Source organism: Echiichthys vipera (assembly GCF_963691815.1).
Source record: "Echiichthys vipera genome assembly, chromosome: 21".
Taxonomy (NCBI): Eukaryota; Metazoa; Chordata; class Actinopteri; order Perciformes; family Trachinidae; genus Echiichthys; species Echiichthys vipera.
This window is the reverse complement of record NC_139846.1, coordinates 6154815-6178542: the sequence shown is the minus strand read 5'-3', so window position 1 is coordinate 6178542 and position 23728 is coordinate 6154815.

The window sequence follows — 23728 nt, the reverse complement described above, 5'->3', positions numbered from 1 at the left end:
ACCAAGCACTTCTTTGGACTGAAGACTTGCTATTTTGCACTGAGTACTAAGTCAGACACAAAGAGGATAATAGATAAGAAGAGATAGCAACCTTTTTACCACAGTCAGAAGCCTCCAAAAGAAATGCTGTGTTGCATATTACCTCTCCTAAAGGTATAACCCACAGCCAAATACATAGTGTTGATACAAGTGGAAAGCAAATCACAGGTCATTCTGGTAAATGAAGAAAATTACTAACAGACTGAAAGGAAAGGGGGGGGGGGTATCCAAGGATGAAGTGCTCCTCTGATGCTTGGCAAGTTATTCAAATGACCCACAGTCTGAAGGCAATAGTTAGAGAAAGCGGAACAGAGCTGTGTTTCTCCCAGCAAGGGATTCATATTCACTTCCATTTGTTATGAATTGCACCACAATACAGCGACAACATCTAGGAGCACAAAGAATCAGAAAGATGACGAAAACTCAAACGCCTCTCTTATTAAAACCACTGCCGCAAAAACTATTTTATAATCAATTTCATCTGTTTTTATACTAGAATCAGCTTTAGAATTTTGTCTGTATGTTAAGTCAATTTGTGATGAGTGATTAAATTAATTTTGTGGTAATACAGAATACCCCTTGATGTGCTAAAATGATGACAGCACCGTTTTGCCTATTGGGAGGAGCAACATTTCCCATCAAGTTGTGCTGGCTCTGTTTCACTTGATTCGATTCAATATGCAAAGGCCCTTTGAGAAATCAGACAGCCTGTAGGGTGTGTGCCATGGTAATGTGGGCCTGAATGAAAAGCATGATTATGAAGAGGGTGATATACTGTAGAGCACATAAAAAATGATTATCTATTGTTCTATCATTTTTATCATTCTATCGTTTGATCTATTTATCTATCATTCTATCTATCTATAGTTTTATCATTCTATCTACCACTCTATCTGTCCTTCTATATATTGTTAATCATTCTATCCTTCTTTTGTCTCACTATCTGTCCATCCATTCATTCATCCTCCTTTCATTTACCCTTCATCCTTTCAAACAGTTTTTAGAGTCGTTATTAATCGCAGTGCCAAATGTGGCCTTGACCTATAACAGTCACTGCTGGAACAGTGTCCACAGGGTGCCACTTTTGATGGTTATGGCTCTTGTTGCTAAGCAACTTAAGAGAGGCCATTTAAAGCATATTTTACTTAAAGTTATGTTTCCGTTGTAATTCCTGGTACTTGACACTGTAGTCATTACAGACATACTAAACTCTTAGGGGTAACTGACACTCCATATGTTCAGGCTCATGTGATGTTTGGGCGTATTTACAGTATATACTAATACTGTTTATTCAGATGTCTATATCAATGATTTAAAGCTAACTACTATACATTTTTTCAGGGGTTCTTTTTTTGGCATGCACAGTATGTAATGGTGGCAAATTATCTGTTCATGTATATGACTTTACATGAAATATCAAAGTTGAATTTCGTGTCAACAATACATTTAATACACACATATGATATTATATATGATTTAATGTGTACTGCATGACTGTACAGTATTAACATTTCAGACTAAACCTACTGTGAAAATCAGAATTCTGATTGAGAAGGGATATGTTAATTACTTTTTCTCACTTTTCAATGAGAAAATGGTGTCATAAAACATAACAAACAGCAGCTGCAGCACTCCCTTATTACAGACCCTGTTGGGGAAAACAAAATGTATCTACACATTTGCAATGTTATTGTGTTAAAGACAGCAAACTATTCTGTTGAAACTCACCAACCCAATATGGTCACTTGTAAAACATCATGTGGACAGTCATCCATAATCATCACATTTAACTAAACAAATTGCATTTGCTTGCTGTCTAAGCACCTCTCTTTGGAAGCTCACATCAGTCCTCCAGGTCCATTTTAAAATAATAAGAAAATGAAGCCAATACTTTGTAAAGCGCGGCACCCAGTGGGCCCTTAAACTGTAAATGTTTTCACACAACGCCAACAGAAACCAGGGGTGTGCAGCCAAAGTGTGACATGCATTCTCACACAGTTGCACAGCGTTACACCACAATCAATGACATGGTGGCCAGGTGAGCAGGTCCTTAACCTTCACATCAGTGGAAGATGAATGGTGTCGTGAAGAAAGGCTATGACTCAGCAAGCCATCACAGGTGCAGGTTGGAAATGGTACAAAAAAAGCTCTTGTCATCCTGAATGGCGGAAAATATTAATTTGGTTGTTTTGGCTGATTAAGTAGAAAGGTATTCACAATGGCTTCAAGCACAGGCATACAACTAATTGCAGGTTTCATTTAAGTGCCAGAGTAACTTTCCTTTGTCTTTGCTGTTAAATACATAAATGAAGTGGAATTAATGAGTAATGCAGCCATCTAAAAATGTAAATTCAAACAGCCATTGAGTTGAGTCCCCGGGTGTTAAACAATAGAACTGCTGCACACCTATGGCATTATATGTAGGGAAATCAAATGCAATATTTCATATAATGTGCATTTGGTTTATTGTCTCTTAGATGTCAATTGCTACCTTGTCCTTTGTCACCCCTTCATTCACTTGTGTTTAACAAGGCTCCTCTGAAATGTACTTGTTTAACACTGAAGTATTCCAACCTGTAACTCTGCTGGAGATAACTACAAGATTGTGAAATCTGAATAATAATATGTTACAGTAAATTACCTCGCCAAAATGCTTGTGCATGGGGGCCATAGGTGCACATAGACTACACAATATCATAGATATTATTTCACAATAGTGTTGTCACGATAAAAATATCTAATATATAAAATATCTCGATACCGATACTGAAATGATACCATGGTGTTAAACTAAAATATCATCAAAAGTAATGGAGTAAAATATTCCAACAGAATATGGGATTTAAAATTATTTATTTATTTTTATTAATTAAAAATTAAAACAAATACATTTGCTGAGCTTTATAGCAAGTTAACTTGTTATGACGACAATACAATGATTATGCAGCTGTTTAAAAAATAATAAAAAAGATTTGTCACAGAACTTGGACATATTTAAACAAGAACATGTTTGTTATTATCTAGACAATTCTTTGGCTAATTTTAGGTTCTTGGTGTTGTTGTGCATGTTCACCAGTGCATGTTCTGGTAAAGTTAATGTCTCTAGTGTGAACTGTTTGCATGCAGAGATATGTGAACCACATTGGACAGTTAAACAGTTAGCTTTACCCCTGACTGCCTCGATCCATTCTGATGGTAGGATTTAGGACTAAGGATTAAATTTAGCAACAATGCTAACTCTGGCATATTAACATTGATGCTCTTAGATATGTAAATGAATGTGCATTTTTCTAATCAAATAAATGAAATTAAAAAAATGTTGAAAAAAGTGTACTCACAAAATAAACACTGCTTGACTTAACGTTACATCAGGGGGATATTCATGTTATCCATCTTTTTTTTTTAAACTTTATTAAAGTTTACAATTTTACAAGTTATACACACTCACAAAAAACATACAGTACATGTTGTAGAAAATAAAAACCATGTGCAATTAGTGTAAAGTCAGTAATAAAGTGCGTATAAAGTTCATGATGTTTTTATAAAGTGATGTGTGTCACAAGTTCATGGTCCATGAAAGGAGAAGTTTTTAGCCTCTAACCTGCAGCTCTCAGAACTCTTTGAAGTCCTCATGTCTGTCAGCTCGATGTTTCTCTAAGTTAGTCGTTGGTCAGACCGGCTTTTTGGTGTCAGTGGACTTGCCCTTACTGTCTGCAACTTAGGCGAAATACTTCCATATTTCGCTCCGTGTGTTTGCTTTTTCAACAAGCTGAGGACGGTCGGCAGGAGCACTCCAGCCACTCTCAGCCATGTGTGTCTCGCTCTGTGTCTGTCACTATAAAACCATATCCACTATGGCTGCAGGCAGTGATGAAGCAGAGAGGAGCTGCACACAGACACGCTGCCCCACTGTTGAACAAAGTTTATAATGTATCGATACAAATACAATGTTGAAAAGTATCATTTTTAACTGATAGGTACCGCAGTACCTTTCTAGTACCGGTATAAGCAATAAAACATTAATCAAAGTTATAGTATCATTTTTTGAATGAGAAAAACATTGTTTGATAAAAATAATATCAGATCGGTTTCTCACCTCCAGTTTTTATCTCCTCACCTTGCCATCCACCAATCACTGACACATGCACTTAGGTTGCTCCTTTTTTTTAAATGGGTGGCAACCAGCATTAAGATGCAGTACAGCCACGTAGACTGAGGATGCTGAAATACTGCAGTAGCCCATTCATGAGAGAAAAAAGGAAAACCTTTGAAAGTTCTGATATTCTTAAATTACCTTTACTCTCTCTAGAGCTACAAAGAAAATGTTTTTTAGTTATCGTTTGAATCAGCAACAAAATAATTGAACACAACACAAAGACTGCAACTGATGGACAACTAGCATGTATGTCAACTTGGTGTCCCCTAATGACATGTCAAGGCTAATATAAAGGGACACAATAATTTTAAGGAGTAGGAAATAATAAAAAAATAAGTGATTTTTACTATGACAACATTATGTTTGTTTTTTTTGGTCAAATTTTGGCTTTTTAATGGCCATGGTCCAAGATCTGCAATGTGGTAGTAATATCAGACAGGCATGGCACTGACAATGAAACCATGTGAAGCACTGGCTTAAAATATCACTGTTGGTTTTAGCATTGGAATTAGCCTGAATTGTATTTAAGCGGTCTAGCCCAAAACATGAAAATCTAACCATCCATCCATCCATCTTCAAACGCTTGTCGCTATCGAGGTCGTGGGGGGCTGGAGCCAATCCTAGCTGACATTGGGCGTGAGGCGGGGTACACCCTGGAGAGGACGCCAGTCTATCACAAGGTGCATAGAGACAAACAGAGACAGACAACCATTCACACTCACATTCACACCTACAGGCAATTTAGAGTCATCAATTAACCTAACACCTGCATGTCTTTGGACTGTGGGCGGAAGCAGGAGAAAATCTAACCAAGTAACCTAAAATATAGTACATGGACATGGATGTCCACATACTTTTGGCCTGATAGACAGAGCTCACATCAGCAATATGTTGAAGCTATTTAAAGATGCAAATAAGCTAACGCGCCTTTTTCTTATTCATCAATTTTAAACAGAATTAGCTTCCCATTCTATTACACTGATATGAATCTCACACTCAGGTCTCTTCTATATTAATGTTTAATTGCAAAGGCTTCACTCTCGAAAATAACTGCTCTGTTACTTTATGATATTACAAATATCATATATTTGATGTGAAGCAAACACCGGCCAAAATGTCCTCTATTTCCATTAATAAACTACAGTGGAACGAAAGGCAATTCACACAACATGCAAAATTAAATTACAGTAAACTGGGACTGCCGCAAGCTTATTTTCTCCCTTTCCAACAACTTAAATGGCATTCATCATCTGGTCCCTCGGACTACTTTTAAGTACTTCAGAAATATTCACGTGTGAAATTTGGATTACTAAACTCGTTTTAATCACTCATTTAATTTCTAAGACCGTCATAGTATGCTTGCTAATGTCTGGTAAATCTACAAAACTGTGAGTGCCATAGCTTAAGTTTATGTGGGCATGTTGTTGGGTATTTATGAGCGTGTTGAACATGTTTTTTTTTTTTTTTTTTTTTTTTGTTGTGGTGGGGGGGGGGGGGGGGGTTCTATGCAGTTTAGTAATCTAGTAATAACACACCAGGGCTTATTACAGAACTACAAACTGTTGCAAGCCAATTCTGAGATATTAAGAGTCAGACTGAATGTGTGGGCCATGTTACTTTGAATAGTGGCTCCAATCACTCAATTTGCTTTTTGATCTAAAATTGTTTGGACTGTTTTCTCTCCTAATATTTTCAAATTGATTGAAAAGATTGATTTCACTTAAGAAAAAAAAACATTTTCATTTTAATGATGCAGCATTTGGAGTGTTTGTCTAATTACCTTAAAGTCTTCCTAAACTGATAAGAGCACTCACTCAAAAATGATACCAGGCAATAGTGTTATGAGTATTTAAGACCTTGATAAGAAGTGATGTACAGTTACTCCCCTCAACAAGGAAACAACACTACAACCTGTTCCGGTTTAAACCCTTGCCTTTGTTTGTTAATTCATGAACTCAATGCTCCCTCTTAAATAATTAAGAGCATTGCTACTTGCAGGGGGGAAGTGTGTGCGGATTTGTTTGCGTGAATGGCTACATCACACGCAACAAAATACTCCAAAGTGCCCAGACTGTGTGCGAATCGGCATACACTTGACACACATTACAGTACAAATGCTTGTACACATGCAGAGCACTCATTATCACATAACGCATTAACATGCCAGTGTACATTTCAATATTCATGACGGAACAACTGAAACATACAAGCTGCAGAGAGGTATTACATGCAGGTACATGCTGTAATTTCACACACACACACACACACACACACACACACACACACACACACACACACACACACACACACACACACACACACACACACACACACACACACACACACACACACACACGCATGCATGCATGAACATTGGGTGCTATCACTATGTCTGTACATGTATATACTTATTTTCTAGTCTAAAAGCAACACATATCTCTCCAAGGATTTGCAGACAAACATTTAATACTTATGTTTGACATCACAGCCATTCACTTCTATTGGCAAATAAACCTTAGGTCTCTTTGGTTCGCAGGGAACCATCACATGGATCCATAAAACTGTCAGCAACTGGCTTTTCCATTGGTCTGTTATGTGCACCTCCAGCACTGAAATAAAGACTGTCTGCAGTACGATATCATCATGCATCTTGGAAGTAACCAAAATTAGCAGCAGGACAAGGAGCCAGCTTCAAAATTCTGCACACATCTAAGGCTTCTGAAACATATGGATGCAAGATCAACTTTCTTACATACATATTTGTCTCTCTCGGTTGATTAATTGTGACATAAATTTACATATCATCTTGGTTATAAAATAGACACCTGGCAGAATAAGTTAACCTTTTCCTGTATAGATTGTTTTTCACACTTACTTTCACATCTGCAAAGTAGACTTATGTACATCTCTAAGCATACAAAACTTGCAGTAAGCATATTGGTCACGAAGCCAACAACGTTAGAGGACATTCATTTGCATCACTGCACATATATCGCCAAATATATGAATAGGAAATCTGATAATCTCTTCTGTCTCAAAGGACCACACTTTCCGTGAAAGCCTTGCCTTGAGCTTGTTTGATTCTACAACAAATATCATATCATCATCAGTGTTGAACTGTGCAAACACAGAGCTTTGAAATCACACTTTGCTCAAGTGTTTATAAGGCTAGGCTTTAGTAAGAAAAGTGGTAAATGTCCTTCCTCACTGGCAGGCATACAGCTTTTTGTTGACATTGGTCTAGACAACCAAACCCCTTTCTTCTTACCAATTGATAATATCAACCCTCAAGGATGAATCTTCCTCTCTACCCCCTCTCTTCTTTCTCTCTTCAATTTGGGTAAAAATCAAGACTAGATTTTGGACCTGGATATTAGTCAACGTGGTGACAGATGGCAAACTCAAGATTTATTTACATGGTTGAGTTGGCGCTGCTGCTTTGTGACTGAGATTTCAAAGGAGTGGCATTAATCTTCCTCATGTCTCACGGTGGGCCAAGGAACCAGTTCAAGGTGGAACCAATATAAGACAAAAGTCCAAGAAATTGATGAACCAGCAGAGGGCACATTAACATTTATTCAAAGGGACAACTCAGACTAGTAGGCTACTGTGTGAGAGCAACCACAGGTAAATACGTGGCTGGATGAGAGATGCTAGACATCGACTTTGGGGGATAAACAAAACAAATGTCATCAACCACTGTGCTCCAATTCTTTAAAAAAAACAACAACAACAGAAAAAGCATTCTTTTAAAGTTTGTTTCAGTTTTGTGCTATAAATCTATGTGTGGTTTGTTTTTCTAATGCCATTGCATTAGTGCACTGTTAATGCACTGTTCAAATTCCTGAAGAGACAATTGGAATCCACAGAGAGATAATATTCCCTGAGGTGATCAAGTGATTTATAATTGTTGTGTTTTCTGTGGAGTTTTGTTATAGATAGTTTTGTTATTTCTAATTTACAATTCAATTAAATGTTTACATTAAACCAGAGCTAAAAAATGCTGTAAGTAACACTCATTGATAAACGGGTTTGAAAGGCCAAATAATGTAGTGCCTCTTTAAGAGAGGAGTGCACTGCGGGTCCATGTGACCGGTGTTTACCCTGTGAAAAGGAAGAGCGAAATTAGTTTTCTTTGAACGTGATTCAACCCGGTGTGCAGCCACTTAGTAAGCTCTGTTAATTGTTTGTTTGCTTGCCTGCTTTCATGTTGTACGCGTTATGTTGTCTGTTTTCATGTTGTACGCTGATGTTGTCTGCTACCATGCTGTATCGTTGCACTGTTTACGTCCGCTCCCGCTTGTTGTACGGTAAAGTTACTCCGGTAGATTCAAGCAGTTATGAAAGTTATAAAAGTTAACGAAATGGCGAAGCTGTGGGACATAAAGCTAACACTCGGACTTAAACGTTGCTGTCTCATCCGTGTCCATCCGTGTTTGTTTTCTTTAGCTTTGTAAATGAATGAATGAATCTCAGGGACCGCTGTCTGACGTAGTGCTGTACTTCCTGATTTGCCGCGGGGCATCTTGGGAGCTGTAGTTTCTTATAGAGAAAGACTAAATGCTGTTTTCCATAGACCTTTCAGTAGGATTTGAATATGGTGCATAATATTTGACATATCAAGCGTGTACATGAAATAATTATGTATTATTATTATTATATATTTCTAATTATTAATTAATACATATGATATTTATTATGCTATCACTAGCTGATTAATATTTGGTGATATTTGTTATGGAAATGGGTTGATATTTATTAATTATTATTGCTTATTTTTATTGGGCTATTGTGGTGAGAGGTGATGTTTGTGTTTTGCATGAAAAGTAAAATGTTGCAATCCTTATATTTCAGGTTTATTACCTGCTTTCCCCTTTTAAGGAATAAAATAAACAAGGAATAAAACAAACAAAAAGTGGAAGACTGAGTAGTATCCTTTGTGCACCGGGTTGCCCTTTCTGTGGGGAGAAAAACGGAACATGGTTCCCTGACCGGGAATCGAACCCAGGCCGCGGCGGTGAAAGCGCCAAATCCTAGCCACTAGACCGTGGGGAGAAAAACGGAACAGTAATAAACCAACGGTTCTGAGCGTGTCAAGCCAAGTCTGCCACTATCCTATCAGCGTTGACCTGTGAAGGGGCACCGGAAGAGGAATAGGCCGAATAGACCCCTCTGTTTGACAGCGCCTTGGTCAGTTCGGGAGAAGGAAAATGGAGTTGGCAGAATTAGTGGCTCTGAAAGGAAAACGCTCAACAGCACAAACCCTCTTCAGCAAGAGAGCCAATAAGCTGTCCCTCACTGTGGATCTTCTAGAAAAAAGGGCACTTATCGACGAGATCAGAGCACTTGGTGTGGACTTTGGAAGAGTGCACGATGCTGGTCTCGAATATGCTGATGCTCTGGAAGAAGTGGAAAATGAGGAAGAAGCGGCTCATGCAAGGGAGAAAACGAAGAAGTGCCTTGCTTTATATACAGATACACTCCAGCTCGCTAAGGAGACATTATGGTCCAAATTCGCCTATGTCGATCTAAAACTGTACACTGACGGTGCAGAGGAGAAATGTGCAGAGGTTGAGAACACAGACGTGAAGGAGTTGCCGGAGGAAGACTGTCAAGTCCTGAGAGAGATCCTGATGGAGAGGATCAACATGCTTGAGCGGAAGGTACTTGAATGGGAAAATCTTGTCTCTGGGGCCAATACAACAGTGTACAAGCAGCAGCTATACAAACTGGGAAACAGACTGCATGACTGGGTGCAGAGCTGGCAAAAGTTGAAGCGGACAGAAGAGCTTAACGGGGGAGCAAAGGTTGAAGAAGCAAGTGCTGATGGAGAACACAGTGAGTCTGGCGAGAATCCCACCGGTCCACAGGCATCTGTATTCCCGAACCTCCCATATGCACCACCACAAGCAATCCCTGGCACACATCCAGGGGTGTATGGCTTCAGACCGCAGATCAGTCTTGAAAGAACGCGCCTGCCCACGTTCTCAGGAGACATGACCGACTTCTACCGGTGGAAAGCTGAGTGGGAGGAGCTGGAACAGCTGGGAAATCCACAGAGGACGGCTGGTGTTACAAGGTTCTCAGCGACAGGGTGGAAAAAGACCTGGTTCTATCCAGCTGCGCGACGGCGGATGAAATGTTCAGGCGCCTCGACAACCGTTTCGGAAACAAGGCGAAAATTGTCCTTAAAATATCTGAGGAGGTTCAGAGCCTACCCCCAGTAAAGGGAAACAACCCCAGGAAAGCAATTGAGCTGATCCAGGCTGTGGAGTGGGCCCTTAGCAACCTCGTGGTCCTGGGAGAAGAGGATGTTATGAAGAACCGTTGGGTAGCTCAGTCCCTTGAAAGCAAGCTCCCAAACTCTCTGAAAGAAAAATGGATTGCACACAAGTCTAAGAAGTCTGTGAATGGTTTTGCTCCACCTAACCACTTTGACTGTTTACTGCGCTTCCTGAAGAAGCAGGAGGCAATCCTGGAAGAGCTGGATCAGCTGGAGGCAAGTCCTGGAGAAGGGTGCTCCTCAGTGAAAGGCCCAACAGACAAGCCAGAAAGAGGAGTCAAGAAGGCGTTCTCCAAAGCCACCTCAGGCCAAAGAGGGCCTCAGTCGAAGCCACGCTTGGGCTCATGCACTGCCTGTGCCGATGAAACACACGCTGGCAGGCTGTTTGCCTGTAAAGCCTTTAGGGAGATGGATCTCCAGAGGAGAAAGGCTCATCTAAAGACCCATAGCATATGTAATAGATGCCTGTGCTTCCACCTAAAGGATGGCCGTTGCAACCCAAAGTTTCTCTGTAGTAAAATGGACTGCCGCAAAGAAGAGCCTCACCACTATCTGCTTTGCTCCAAGTCCATCGCTCAAGAGAAAAACGCTGGCAGCGAGGAGCAAGGTGCCAAAAGGGTGGAGAGAAGAGGTCTTGGGCTGACCAGCCAGCAAGAAGAGCTCCTGGCGAAAGTCACCCCGGAACTAAGAGCTGAATTCAGGAAGGCATTTTCCAACAAAGCCTCAACTACAATCTGCACTGCTGGAAGTGGACTGAAAGAGTACCCAGTGATAATGATGTTGCTAGAAGTAACAACTAATTCAGGCCAGCTGATCGGCACTCTTATTGACCTTGCCTCTGACACCAACTATATAACAAACAACGCTGCTCAGCGACTTGGACTGATTGGTGAGAACATCAGGTTAATAGTTCATGGAATAGGTGGAATGAAAAAGACCGTCACAGCCAAGAGGTACTCCCTGCGACTAAGAGTGAAGACAGCCAAGGGGGCGGTAGCGGAACATAAACTGCTCTGCTATGGCCTGGAGAGTATCGCAGAGATAAATCAGCCTGTCACTCCGCAGCAACTGCAAAGAATCTTTCCTGGTGTCACTGCAGAAGAGCTGGTCCGTCCTGAGAACATCGATCTTCTGATTAGCCACAGGGAAGGTCGCCTAGTTCCACAGCCATTTAAGATGGAGGGAGATCTAGTCCTCTGGGACGGCCCACTGGGCAAAACCGTTGGCGGCACTCACCCTGATCTCTTCGAAGCGGTCGACCTAATGCTGCACCAGTCCGAAACTCACTTTGCAAGGTCCATGAGAACATCCTCAAGAGTGTACAAGGAGGTCCTTGTAGACACCATAGACCTGAGTGAGGGAGACCCAACGAGGATGGAAGAAGTAACCTTCAGTAGCACCACTGCCACAAATAAGGAGGTGTTTGAGTGGTTCAAGTGGGATAGTATTGGAGCAGCATGTGACCCGAAATGTGGGAGCTGCAAGTGCAGCAAGTGTCCCCCGGGAGGCAAAGAGATGACCCTTGGAGAAGAAAGGGACTTAGAGAAGATAAAAGACTGCCTCTCTTATGTGCTAGCAGACAAACACAGCGACGCCCCACACTGGGATGCAGCCTATCCATGGAAGGCCAGCCCAGCGATTCTGCCAGATAACCGCCGAGCAGTAGAAGCAACCTTCCGTAACACAGAGGCATGACTGGCAAGAGAACCTGTATGGAAAGCAGCATATGGAGAGCAGATCCGTGAGATGGTATCAAGAGGAGCAGCCATCAAGCTCTCAAAAGAAGAGATCGAGGACTGGACCGGGCCGATCTGGTACATCAGCCATTTGGTCGCCCCAAATCCTCATTCTAGCTCCACACCAGTAAGGATAGTCTGGAACAGTAGCCAGGAGTTTAAAGGGTTGAGCCTGAACAACCTCCTGCACAAAGGCCCTGATGTCCTCAACCCAATCCGAGGTGTCCTCCTGAGATTCAGGAGCAGATTATACGCTGCTCTTGGGGATGTTAAAAAAATGTATAATTCAGTGTGGCTGAAGGACGAGGAAGTGCACCTCCATCGATTCCTCTGGAGGGATGACCCTGAAGATGAAATCAGTGTGTTTGCCGTCGTCAGGGTCAACATCGGCGACAAGCCTGCCGGATGCATCGCTCAGGTTGCAATGAGGGAGACGGCAAACCTGCCCCAGTTCGCATCCATGGTTGCAGAACGCCGAATTCTAGCTGAGGTCTGCTATGTGGACGATATATTGACATCACATAATGACCTCCAAACCCTGATTAAACTGACCAAAGGAGTGGAAAAGATCCTAAAAGCAGGCGGCTTCTCCCTCAAGCCCTGGGTCCTGACAGGCCAAAGTGGGAGGAGTGAAAAGTCCACTGACCCCAGCAAGATTGGGTCAACGAAGCCCAAAACCCTGATACTCCCCAACCAAATGCGGGATGAAGAGAATAAGGCATTGGGAGTGGGATATGAACCTGAATTAGACAAACTTTGTGTGCTGACGTCGGTGAACTTTTCAAAGAGGCGAGGGAAGATGAGGACCGGGCTAGATCTAAGGGAGGATGAGATCAAAGACAGCACCCCTGACCCTCTCACCCGGCGCATGCTGCTGAGTCAGATCGCAGGGTTCTATGACCCCATCGGCCTGGCCTCACCTGCCAAGCAACGAGGAGTGATGCTCATAAGGGAGTCCTTTCAGGAAGCAGGTAGAAACCGTCCCTCCAAGGACACCTGGGATGATCCTCTCTCCCCATGTCTTCGAGCTGCTGCAATAAAACTCTTCGAGCAGTATGTGAGGCTTGGCCAAGTCAGATTCGAAAGGAGCCTCCCATCCCATGGAGCCATAGGCCGCCCGATGGGGATCACGTTTTCCGATGGCAGCGAAGCTTCCTATGGAGCCGTTCTTTACCTTCGGTGGGAGACGGAAAAAGATGGAGTCATAGTGAAACTAGTTGAATCAAAGGCAAAGCTCACCCCGCTAGACCAGAAAGGAGATGCCATTAAAGCAGAACTGTGCGGGGCTGTCCTCGCTATCCGCTTGAAGACATACTTTGAGAAGCACTGCCACATCAAGGTTGATCGGTGGATCCATTTTGTCGATAGCCAGACAATCCTGGGAGCCATCCAGAAGGATAGCTATGGCTATCAGACATTTTTTGCAAACCGGATTGGAGAAATCCAAAAGGCGGGACCAGTGGATAATTGGAGGTGGGTCGAAGGAAAAGAGAATATCGCCGACCTCATCACAAGGGGAGCATCCCCTGAGGAGCTTGCAGAGGGATCGGTCTGGCAGGAAGGCCCTGGATTTTTGAAATCGCCTGAATCAGATTGGCCCGTGAAAACTGCCAGAGAGATTAACCCCTCTGTCGCTGAAGAGATCGGAGGACTTCGGAGGAAAGCGTTCTCGGCCCTGGTCACAGCAGGAGCTCAGCTCAAGAAATGGTCAGGCCCAACCAGTGTTAAGCTTGTGCGCCTTGTGGATCCCAGAGGGTTCAGTTCACTGGCACGCTTATGCGGGACCATCGCCTGGATGAGACGAGCAGTGGAACTCTGGCTGGGTGGCAACAGCCAGGCCCCAGTTCAGTCGAAGTGGGAGGAAAAGCCATACCTGTCTGTGAAAGAAAGAGCATCGGCTTTCAAAGATCTAGCTCTTGCAGCTCAAGACGGTGTCCAATTCCGCGACACAACCCTGGATCGCTTGGTGGTTCAGAAGGAGGAGAAGACGGGACTTTTGCTCTGCGGAGGAAGAATCCAATGCTGGGATGAGGACAGGGTGTCTGTACCACTAATCCCATGCCAGTCGTGGCTGGCAACCCTACTGGCTAGGGAGGCACATGAAGAAAACCATGAAGGTGTCGCCTCTACCCTTCTACGGACAAGAAGGAAAGCCTGGATTGTGCAGGGACGAAGAACAGTTAAAAAGGTGCTGAACAACTGTGTCACCTGCAGAAAGCAAAGAGCTGCGATGTGCCAGCAAATAATGAGTAATCTCCCCCATGAGCGTACTAAAAGGGCAAGCCCATTTGAGTATACAACCCTCGATCTTTTTGGCCCCTTCGAGGTAAAAGATGCTGTTAAACGAAGGATAAGCAAGAAGGTCTGGGGCATTGTTTACTGTTGTATGGCCTCAAGAGCAGTCCATGCGGACCTCACCGATGACCAGTCGGCAGAAAGCTTCCTCCAAGCTTACTCCCGCTTTGTTGCTCTGAGGGGGCATCCGAGAAAATTATGGTCAGATAGAGGCACTAACTTTGTTGGCGCCAAGCAGGCTCTGTGTGAGCTGCATAAACATCTGGCTTGCTTGCAGGCTGCTTCTATGGAAGATGTAGCCGCCAAGAACGGAACCGAGTGGAAGTGGGAATTTCACCCTGCAGATGCACCCCACAGGAATGGAGCCGCGGAGGCTGCTGTAAAGCTTTTGAAGAGGGCACTCACGAGCCTCGGAGGAGCTACAGGGTCTCTCACATGGGGAGAACTCCAAACTCTGTTCTATCAGGCAGCCAACCTGACAAACGAACGCCCAATTGATGCCAGAGCTCAAGAACAGGAAGACTCAGTTGAGTATCTAACTCCCAACTCCCTAGTATTGGGTCGAACCTCGCTTGGAGGAGACACCAGCGGGCTTGACCGAGAGATCCATCCCTGGCGTCGACTAAGGGCTATTCAAATCGGAGTGAACCGGTTCTGGGCAAAGTGGAGAGAGCTAGCTGGCCCAAATCTGTTTGTTCGACATAAGTGGCACCGGACAGAGAGGAACGTCCAGGTCGGCGACATCGTCTGGATTGCTGACCCAAACGTTCTGAGAGGTCAGTTTCGTCTGGGCCGGATCCTGACAGTCTACCCCGACAGTAAAGGGATCGTCAAGGATGCCGACATCGCAACTTGTGCTGGCCTTCCTGTTTCCTTGGCAGGTGGCCGAAAGAAGAGTTCTTCACTGCCCAAGGCAGTTCTCAGAAGAGACGTGAGAAGGCTGGTGGTCCTTCTCCCGGTTGAGGACCAAACTCATCCACCCCAGCTGCCATGACACTTGCATCTTCCTGAGCCCTTCTCATTTTGCACACCACTGTCACGCACACACTCCTACCCAAACCCCAGTCACCGCTCTTACGCTTGTTGGCTGGCTGGTGTAAGCCTAGCGCTGCCACAATGCCCATCACTTTGGTGTAAGAACCAGCACATCCCTTGGCAGTGCACCACACAACTGCCAAAGGGATGTGATTGACTTGGACATTGGACACTTACATTTACTTGTGGACATTGTGCAAAGCTACAAAAAAAAAAAAAAAAAAAAGGTTTCACTAAGAGGGGTCTTTGAGTGATTTTGGTAAGTTTCCTAGATCATAAGATCAGGAACTTAAGTGGGAGGTGTTGTGTTTTCTGTGGAGTTTTGTTATAGATAGTTTTGTTATTTCTAATTTACAATTCAATTAAATGTTTACATTAAACCAGAGCTAAAAAATGCTGTAAGTAACACTCATTGATAAACGGGTTTGAAAGGCCAAATAGTGTAGTGCCTCTTTAAGAGAGGAGTGCACTGCGGGTCCATGTGACCGGTGTTTACCCTGTGAAAAGGAAGAGCGAAATTAGTTTTCTTTGAACGTGATTCAACCCGGTGTGCAGCCACTTGGTAAGCTCTGTTAATTGTTTGTTTGCTTGCCTGCTTTCATGTTGTACGCGTTATGTTGTCTGTTTTCATGTTGTACGCTGATGTTGTCTGCTACCATGCTGTATCGTTGCACTGTTTACGTCCGCTCCCGCTTGTTGTACAGTAAAGTTACTCCGGTAGATTCAAGCAGTTATGAAAGTTATAAAAGTTAACGAAATGGCGAAGCTGTGGGACATAAAGCTAACACTCGGACTTAAACGTTGCTGTCTCATCCGTGTCCATCCGTGTTTGTTTTCTTTAGCTTTGTAAATGAATGAATGAATCTCAGGGACCGCTGTCTGACGTAGTGCTGTACTTCCTGATTTGCCGCGGGGCATCTTGGGAGCTGTAGTTTCTTATAGAGAAAGACTAAATGCTGTTTTCCATAGGCCTTTCAGTAGGATTTGAATATGGTGCATAATATTTGACATATCAAGCGTGTACATGAAATAATTATGTATTATTATTATTATATATTTCTAATTCTTAATTAATACATATGATATTTATTATGCTATCACTAGCTGATTAATATTTGGTGATATTTGTTATGGAAATGGGTTGATATTTATTAATTATTATTGCTTATTGTTATTGGGCTATTGTAGTGAGAGGTGATGTTTGTGTTTTGCATGAAAAGTAAAATGTTGCAATGCTTATATTTCAGGTTTATTACCTGCTTTCCCCTTTTAAGGAATAAAATAAACAAGGAATAAAACAAACAAAAAGTGGAAGACTGAGTAGTATCCTTTGTGCACCGGGTTGCCCTTTCCGTGGGGAGAAAAACGGAACAATAATAATCACAGACAGTTGATAAACACAATTCCATGAGCAGCTTCCATGCCTATAATTTGTAAATCTACCACATTTTTGAGGTGGACAGATGTCCCCTGGTAATATTAATCCCATGCTAAACAAATGCTTGATCATTTCATCCATCTTTTGTTTGGAGGAATTTAGTTTCTGGTTTTCTGGATGCAAGGTTCTGTCATCCTCCTGTCATGAAAGTAAAGGCACATGAAGAATTGGTCGAGGAATAATCTGAATCAAGTTTTGAGTTTTATTTTGTTAAAGCTGAGGGCTGTAACCTTTTATGCAAAATGTTTTTTTTTTCATTTGCTTTAACTGTCACTTTATCAGTACAATGAGACAGACGTTCTGTGAAAAAGTCATGTATCTCTACCTCCAGCTTCTGTTCCTGTCTGCTCCTAATGGCATGTGCTTGATTCTGATGCGCTCGACCTATGAAATGATTGCCATGGAAACAAAGATAACGTGGAATACACAGAAAATAATAAAATTATAATAATAATAATAATAATAATAATGTCATAAACTCAAATGAATAAAAACAATGCATATACAATGATGTTTTAAATGGCTGGATGTGGAACAGCAACAGTGTGATGGCTTTAACAAGCTCTAATTGACTGGTTTGTGAAATTGCCAACCTCCACATGATGAAAGGATGATACAACCCTTTGATGTTCTTTTTTTGGGTACATTTTTACTTGAAGTTGCAGGTGGTGTGTGTGTGTGTGTGTGTGTGTTTGTGTGTGTGGTGTGTGTGTGCGTGTGTGTGTGTGTGGGGGGGGGGCAGACATCACTCAGTAGCCTGGAATCTCCTCAAAAATGCCTGATCCAAGCCTTCATCTCACCCTAATGAGCCGAACTAATGAAATATAATACACTAGCCTCCCACTGAATACCAGGAGCCTTAGCCATTCCCCGGCTTAAATGTCAACAGTAAACAAAAAAACAAACAGACCTTTTTTTTTTATAAACCTGTTCGATATGATAAGCCTGGATGATATGAATATGATGTTTAATCTTAACTTGACGCCTACAATATGTTGAATCCCAACTTAAAAGTTTTGCCTAATCCATACGTTAACTTCTATCTGTATGTCATAACTCGTGTGTCTGTATCACCACTGTTTCCAGTCAGAAAGATGTTCCTTGTTCAAAATAAGCAGGGCATGGTGTTCCTTGCCACTTTCACTCAGACGTGTCTCTTCCTCCCCACAATGATTTCAGACACCTGAGTGAGACATTCACAATTCAAGTATCCTTTGGCGAAACCTTGGGGCCCGCACTGATGTAGCCTTTGTTGACAATGATGGATGTAGCCGTCAAGTAGACTGACATTGTAGGCTAAATTACATTAGATTCAAACTATTTTTTAGTCCTTTCCAAGGCTAATGTTGAAATGAGATGAGGCACATGTCGTGGGAATAGCCACATTGGAAAGTGACAGCAGCAGCAGCAGCATACAAATTGTCATTTGCCACTGGGAATTGATTTATTTTATAATTGACTCTTAATATTGTTGCTTCATTGTAATATGGGCTTTAGGCCTCGACCTTATGATAGTGGATATTTTGTGTGCAATAAAACTTTCAGGTTTGTCATTCTTCAAAGGTCAGATGTGAGAACTATCCATAATCGACGATTATTACAAATACTTAAGCTTGGTCACCAGCTCCCTAAGGTGAAATAAAATGAATTTCATTGTTTGTTTAAGTAACTACATCCTGTGTGCTTCCATACTGCCAGTGGGCAACACTGCAGGATGAACTACTGACCAGGCCAAAGGGGCCAAAGCACAGGGAACTCAAACCATGGGGCCTTGACCTGAAGGTAAGGCCTCTGGTGGTCAGGAGCCGCTTGGTACAGTGGAAAATATAGCCCTATAATCTGATCTTTCGATTTGACTGACCTACATAGAATCTAGTGATTTTACATGAAACTATCCACAGTCTGCATAATGTATGATATATGTGTGTGTGTGTGTGTGTGTGTGTGTGTGTGTGTGTGTGTGTGTGTGTGTGTGTGTGTGTGTGTGTGTGTGTGTGTGTGTGTGTGTGTGTGTGTGTGTGTGTGTGTGTGTGTGTGTGTGTGTGTGTGTGTGTGTGTGTGTGTGTGTGTGTGTGTGTGTGTGTGTGTGTGTGTGTGTGTGTGTGTGTGGAATGCTTCAGTGTATGACATAGAATGCAGAGGCAACATGATGTAACTTAAGTATGGGAAAACAAAGCACTCTAATCGCAACAATACAAAGCCAGAGAACCCTTACTATAAGAGAAGTTATAGGAATTTGCCCTGGTTTCATCAGATGATTTCGTAGTTAAGACAAACCCAATCCAATATTAATAACAAAAAACAACACAGGAGACAAATGATATCCAAATGATAGAGCACGTCTTACCAAAATGAAGTGAATGTGTTTAGGCCTTGTATAGCAGTATTGGCAAAAGGATGCTGCTATTAAGGTTAGTCATTCTGCAATATATCTATTAATACGTGAGTTTAAGAGGTGCTGGTATGGGCAGATTTTTCGAAATGTGTTGACAGCGCCAGGTTAGCTGTTTCCCTCTGTTTCCAATCTTAGCCAAGATAAGCTAGGCTATGCTAACTGTGTCCTGGCTTCAGCTGCATATTCGACGGACAAATATGAGAGTGGTATCAATTTTCTCATCACACTGGTCATTTAAGCTGTCTTTTGTGGCTTTAAACTCGTCTGATATTGGCAATTTGTCATGGACATTGTAAATCAGTGTTTGTCAAATGAAAATCCATGAATTCAAATGAGCAAATTTACAGTTAAGCATGTTATGGTATTTTCAAACAACAGTATAATTGTAAATGTCATGCTTTATTAATGAAGAAATGTGTACACTAATGATACTTGCTAACATAAGATTTGCATCAATAGTTTGTTGCCATCAAAATGAACCACTATGTAGAATTAGCATCAGTCTGCAGTCACATTTTGACCCAGTTAGATGCAGATTAATTGTCTGTGTGGATTCTGTTATTTCATTAAATGCTTCCTCTAATCTGAAACTGCATCAAGTCATCACACGTGACTGTTGTCAGTATGATCCCCTTCCTGACTGCTCATTCTCTACGGAGGCAAAAGACACCCATGTCCAGCAGCAAGTCAATTCTGCCCTGATATGCGTGGAGTAGGGGGCCGGGGAAAGGGAGAACTGTTATTATGTAATTATCAGCAGTGTTTTGGTGGCTTTCAACACTGTCAGCATATCTGAATAGACTGCAGCAGAAGAATGGAAATGTGGAAGTGTTAAGTACTGCCCCTTCTCCCTGAACAAACTCTCTCACATTAAGGTAATATTTCACTATCTATTATCAATGTCACATTTCAAATCTCTCCAGTCAGTCAGTACTGTAATTCATGCAAATAATCCATGCATGCTCATTGGCACGGGCCGTTCCGTGATACATGTAGTATCACAGACTGGTGGGCAGGAATCACGACGGCCCGCTCCCATGCAAGCAAGTCCACAGGCAATTTAACAGGCTGCAAAGTTACGCATGGTCACTACATTTCATTAAACAAGACAAGGTCAGCAGCCTGGGCAGCAGGATCTGTTTTACTGGCATTCGAGGAACGCTGCGCCGCTAAACGGCAGTTGACCTTGTTGTTGTATCCTGACAGACAGTGGCTGCCATTCCCACCACACTGGTGCACTAAGGGAGTAGCTGACATGCTGCTTAGGCATGATAGGGGATGGGCTCCTACTGCGCATGCATAAGGCATAAGGTATAAGTTTTCGATGTTTGATTACAATATTATTAATTCCTCAACTCTGGCTCTGTTTTGGTCAGAGTCTCCAGTTGCCCAGAGAGCCGCCCCAATCTAAGACGTCAAGGGGGCTGTTCCTGGTCGGCTAATACAGGCAATTAAGGGAGGTCATCTGTTAGGTAATTTGTTAATCATGCCGCAGTGGCACTGAGGACTGTTTCAAGTCTTCAGTGGGATAATTTGGGAGGTGCAGATTAACTTCAGCTGAGTTGATAGAGCCCTCAAACACAAATGATAAAATAAATGATAAATATTTACCTCTGCCAAGGATGTCTCCTGACCTGTTTGTTTATCTCTTTGTTAGTCGGCAAGATATCTCAAAAGCTACTTCAAAGGTCGCAGTGAAATTTCTCCACAGCCTCCTTACAATATATGATGTCACAATGGGGTCTAATCTCCAAATACTATTCACATTTCTCATCTTTTTGTGCACGTTAATGTATATTTTTTGTTATATTAGAAGGAAGTCGTCTGGTTGCAATAGTGTCATAGTAGAAAGACGTGGAGATCGATGTTGGGACCCATTCGGGCCCTACGCCCTGGGATTTTCTCTTCCGAGTGGCAGTCCAATTGGCAACTTGAGACATGAGAAAGGAGTTTGAGTTGATAGGTGCCATCCCTATGAACAGATAAATAAAATATAACAAAATTTGAATGAAAGTCGAACCAAACATTACCCAGAGGGCTTCTGCTACTCAGATCTTGTACGGTTGCCTACATATTCTACATTCCTATGCAGAATCTGTTTATAGAGATTGAGTGAGGATTGCTTTATCATTAGCATGATATTCCTATTTATATCAAGATACAGATTAAAATATTTGAAACATAATATATATATCACAACTAATACATAAGTCACATGCTCTCTGACCACTCTCCGTTTATCTTTGGTTTCATTTCTCCAGACTGAAGCCTTTTTTCATCCTCTTATCTGCCCTGCTGTTTTGTTCTTTCAACTCTTCTTCTCTGCCAGTAGCAGAAGACTCGTGGTTCACAGCCTAACTCACTTGAAAGCAGAGCAATCGAGCATTACTTCTGGGTCATGAAAGGATTAATAACCTTATTACTCATATTGGACATGCATAAAATAGAGGGCTGACCTTCTTTTAACCTGTCTTCAGCAATAGATGGAGGGCGTCCATTAATTGAATATAAAGGAGCTTCAATGTACTGTGGGCCGTGTTTACTTTTGCCTTGCTGTACATGTTACGAGATCCCCACTAAGTAATAGAAATAGGCTTGCTTTTTGTGTGGGCACTAATTAATTTATCTTCCCTAAGTACAATCTCCAATATGGGGCTTATGACGATGAAAGGCGATGGACCCTCTCAGCCTGGAGTGTCTGTCTACTAGTGATGAACCCCACTTAAATAAATGGGAATCTCACGCTGACAAAACATTTGCTGGTATTAATAAAGAACTTCAGGAAGCCTGTTATCCATCCATGTTGACTCATTAAATGACCAGTTATCTTTAAATGTTTACACAAAATAAGGACACTTTAGATAATATGATATATGTATATATATAAGAAATATGTTGACAGAAAATGTGATTATACACAACATTTTAGGTTATTAATTATACTGGCTTGTACCCCAAAAGAGAAAAAAAACTCCATGCTTTCTTTCTCTACTCCCTGCCTCTAAAATGTTATGGTCATTTCATTCCACTGCTCTCCCCTCTTTCAGCAGAGGTTATATTTTACACAAGAGAGCCATTATTTAGCATCTCCATCTCTGCTGTTGCTTCCCACAGCTCCCCCGACTCAGTGCCATTCTCCTTTGTCATTCTAATCTTTTCCTCTGCCGTTACTACTTTGTTTTGACCTCCAGCCTGTGTATGCATGTGTATATGTGTGTGTGCCTGCGCTTTGCATGCGTGTGTTTGTGAGACTGCGTGCATGCTTGGTTTGTGGAATCTGACTTCATGGTTTAGGGGTAAAGTGACTGGATGAGGCAGCAAAGTCATTGGAAGCAAAATTTGTATATCTTTTTATAGCTCTTCTCCCTCCTTATCTCTATAAAGTATGTGTATTTTATAACATGCAAATTATTCAGCAGAACACACACAGGAAACATAGCTTGTTGTACTTCTTTATGGGGATTTCTCGTTATCCATTTATCACTGTCAGTATTTAAATTAATTTAGTTTGAGCCAATATTGGTGTTACTTTTGTACTGTGTCTGGACATTTGCACTCTCAGCCAGTAGGCGGAAATTACTTCATTATGGTGGTGGCCATTTTTACGAGATGTAATGCACATGTGAATTATGCAGAAACACACAACTCAAATACAATTGCAAGACAAATATATGACTTTAGAAGTCCAAAGAGTCCATGGCAATCCAAGATACCTAGCACCCAAAATGTGAAATGGTCTGCTTCATGTTAATGTCACAAAAAGAAATTAAGTCATCGTCATAAGTCTTTGTCAGAAGATGGTGAAAATTCTCACAATTTCACACAGCCTACGGTGACATTTTTAAACAATTCAAAAGCCAAGATCAATTTACTATGATACTAAACAGACAAAAACAAACAAGTCATACATGTTAGCTATATTGTCCAACATTGTTTTTGTAAGAGGCTGTAAACATGCTTATTCCAGCTGTAAAGTTGGGCATTTTAACATATGTGGATTGACTCACTTTTGGACCCAGCCTCAAGTGGCGACTCGAGGAACTGCAGTTTTTGTGTTTACTTCAAGCCCTGCAGATTGGAAGGAACAGTGTTTGTGCTTGAGAGAAAACAACAAAAACAATCCTGCACAATGTCAGTCTAGGTAATGAAATATTAATAAAGTGAATATACATAAGTATATTCAGGGACGTGACAAGCAGTGGAAAGAAAAAAGGAGGAGGGATTGCACTGTACGTGAGTGAGAGGTGGTGTAATCCCGGACACGTTCACGTGTAGAAACGTCTCTGTACCCCGGACATTGAACTGTTGACTCGTGGGGATGAGGCCTTATTATTTGCCCCAGGAATTCACG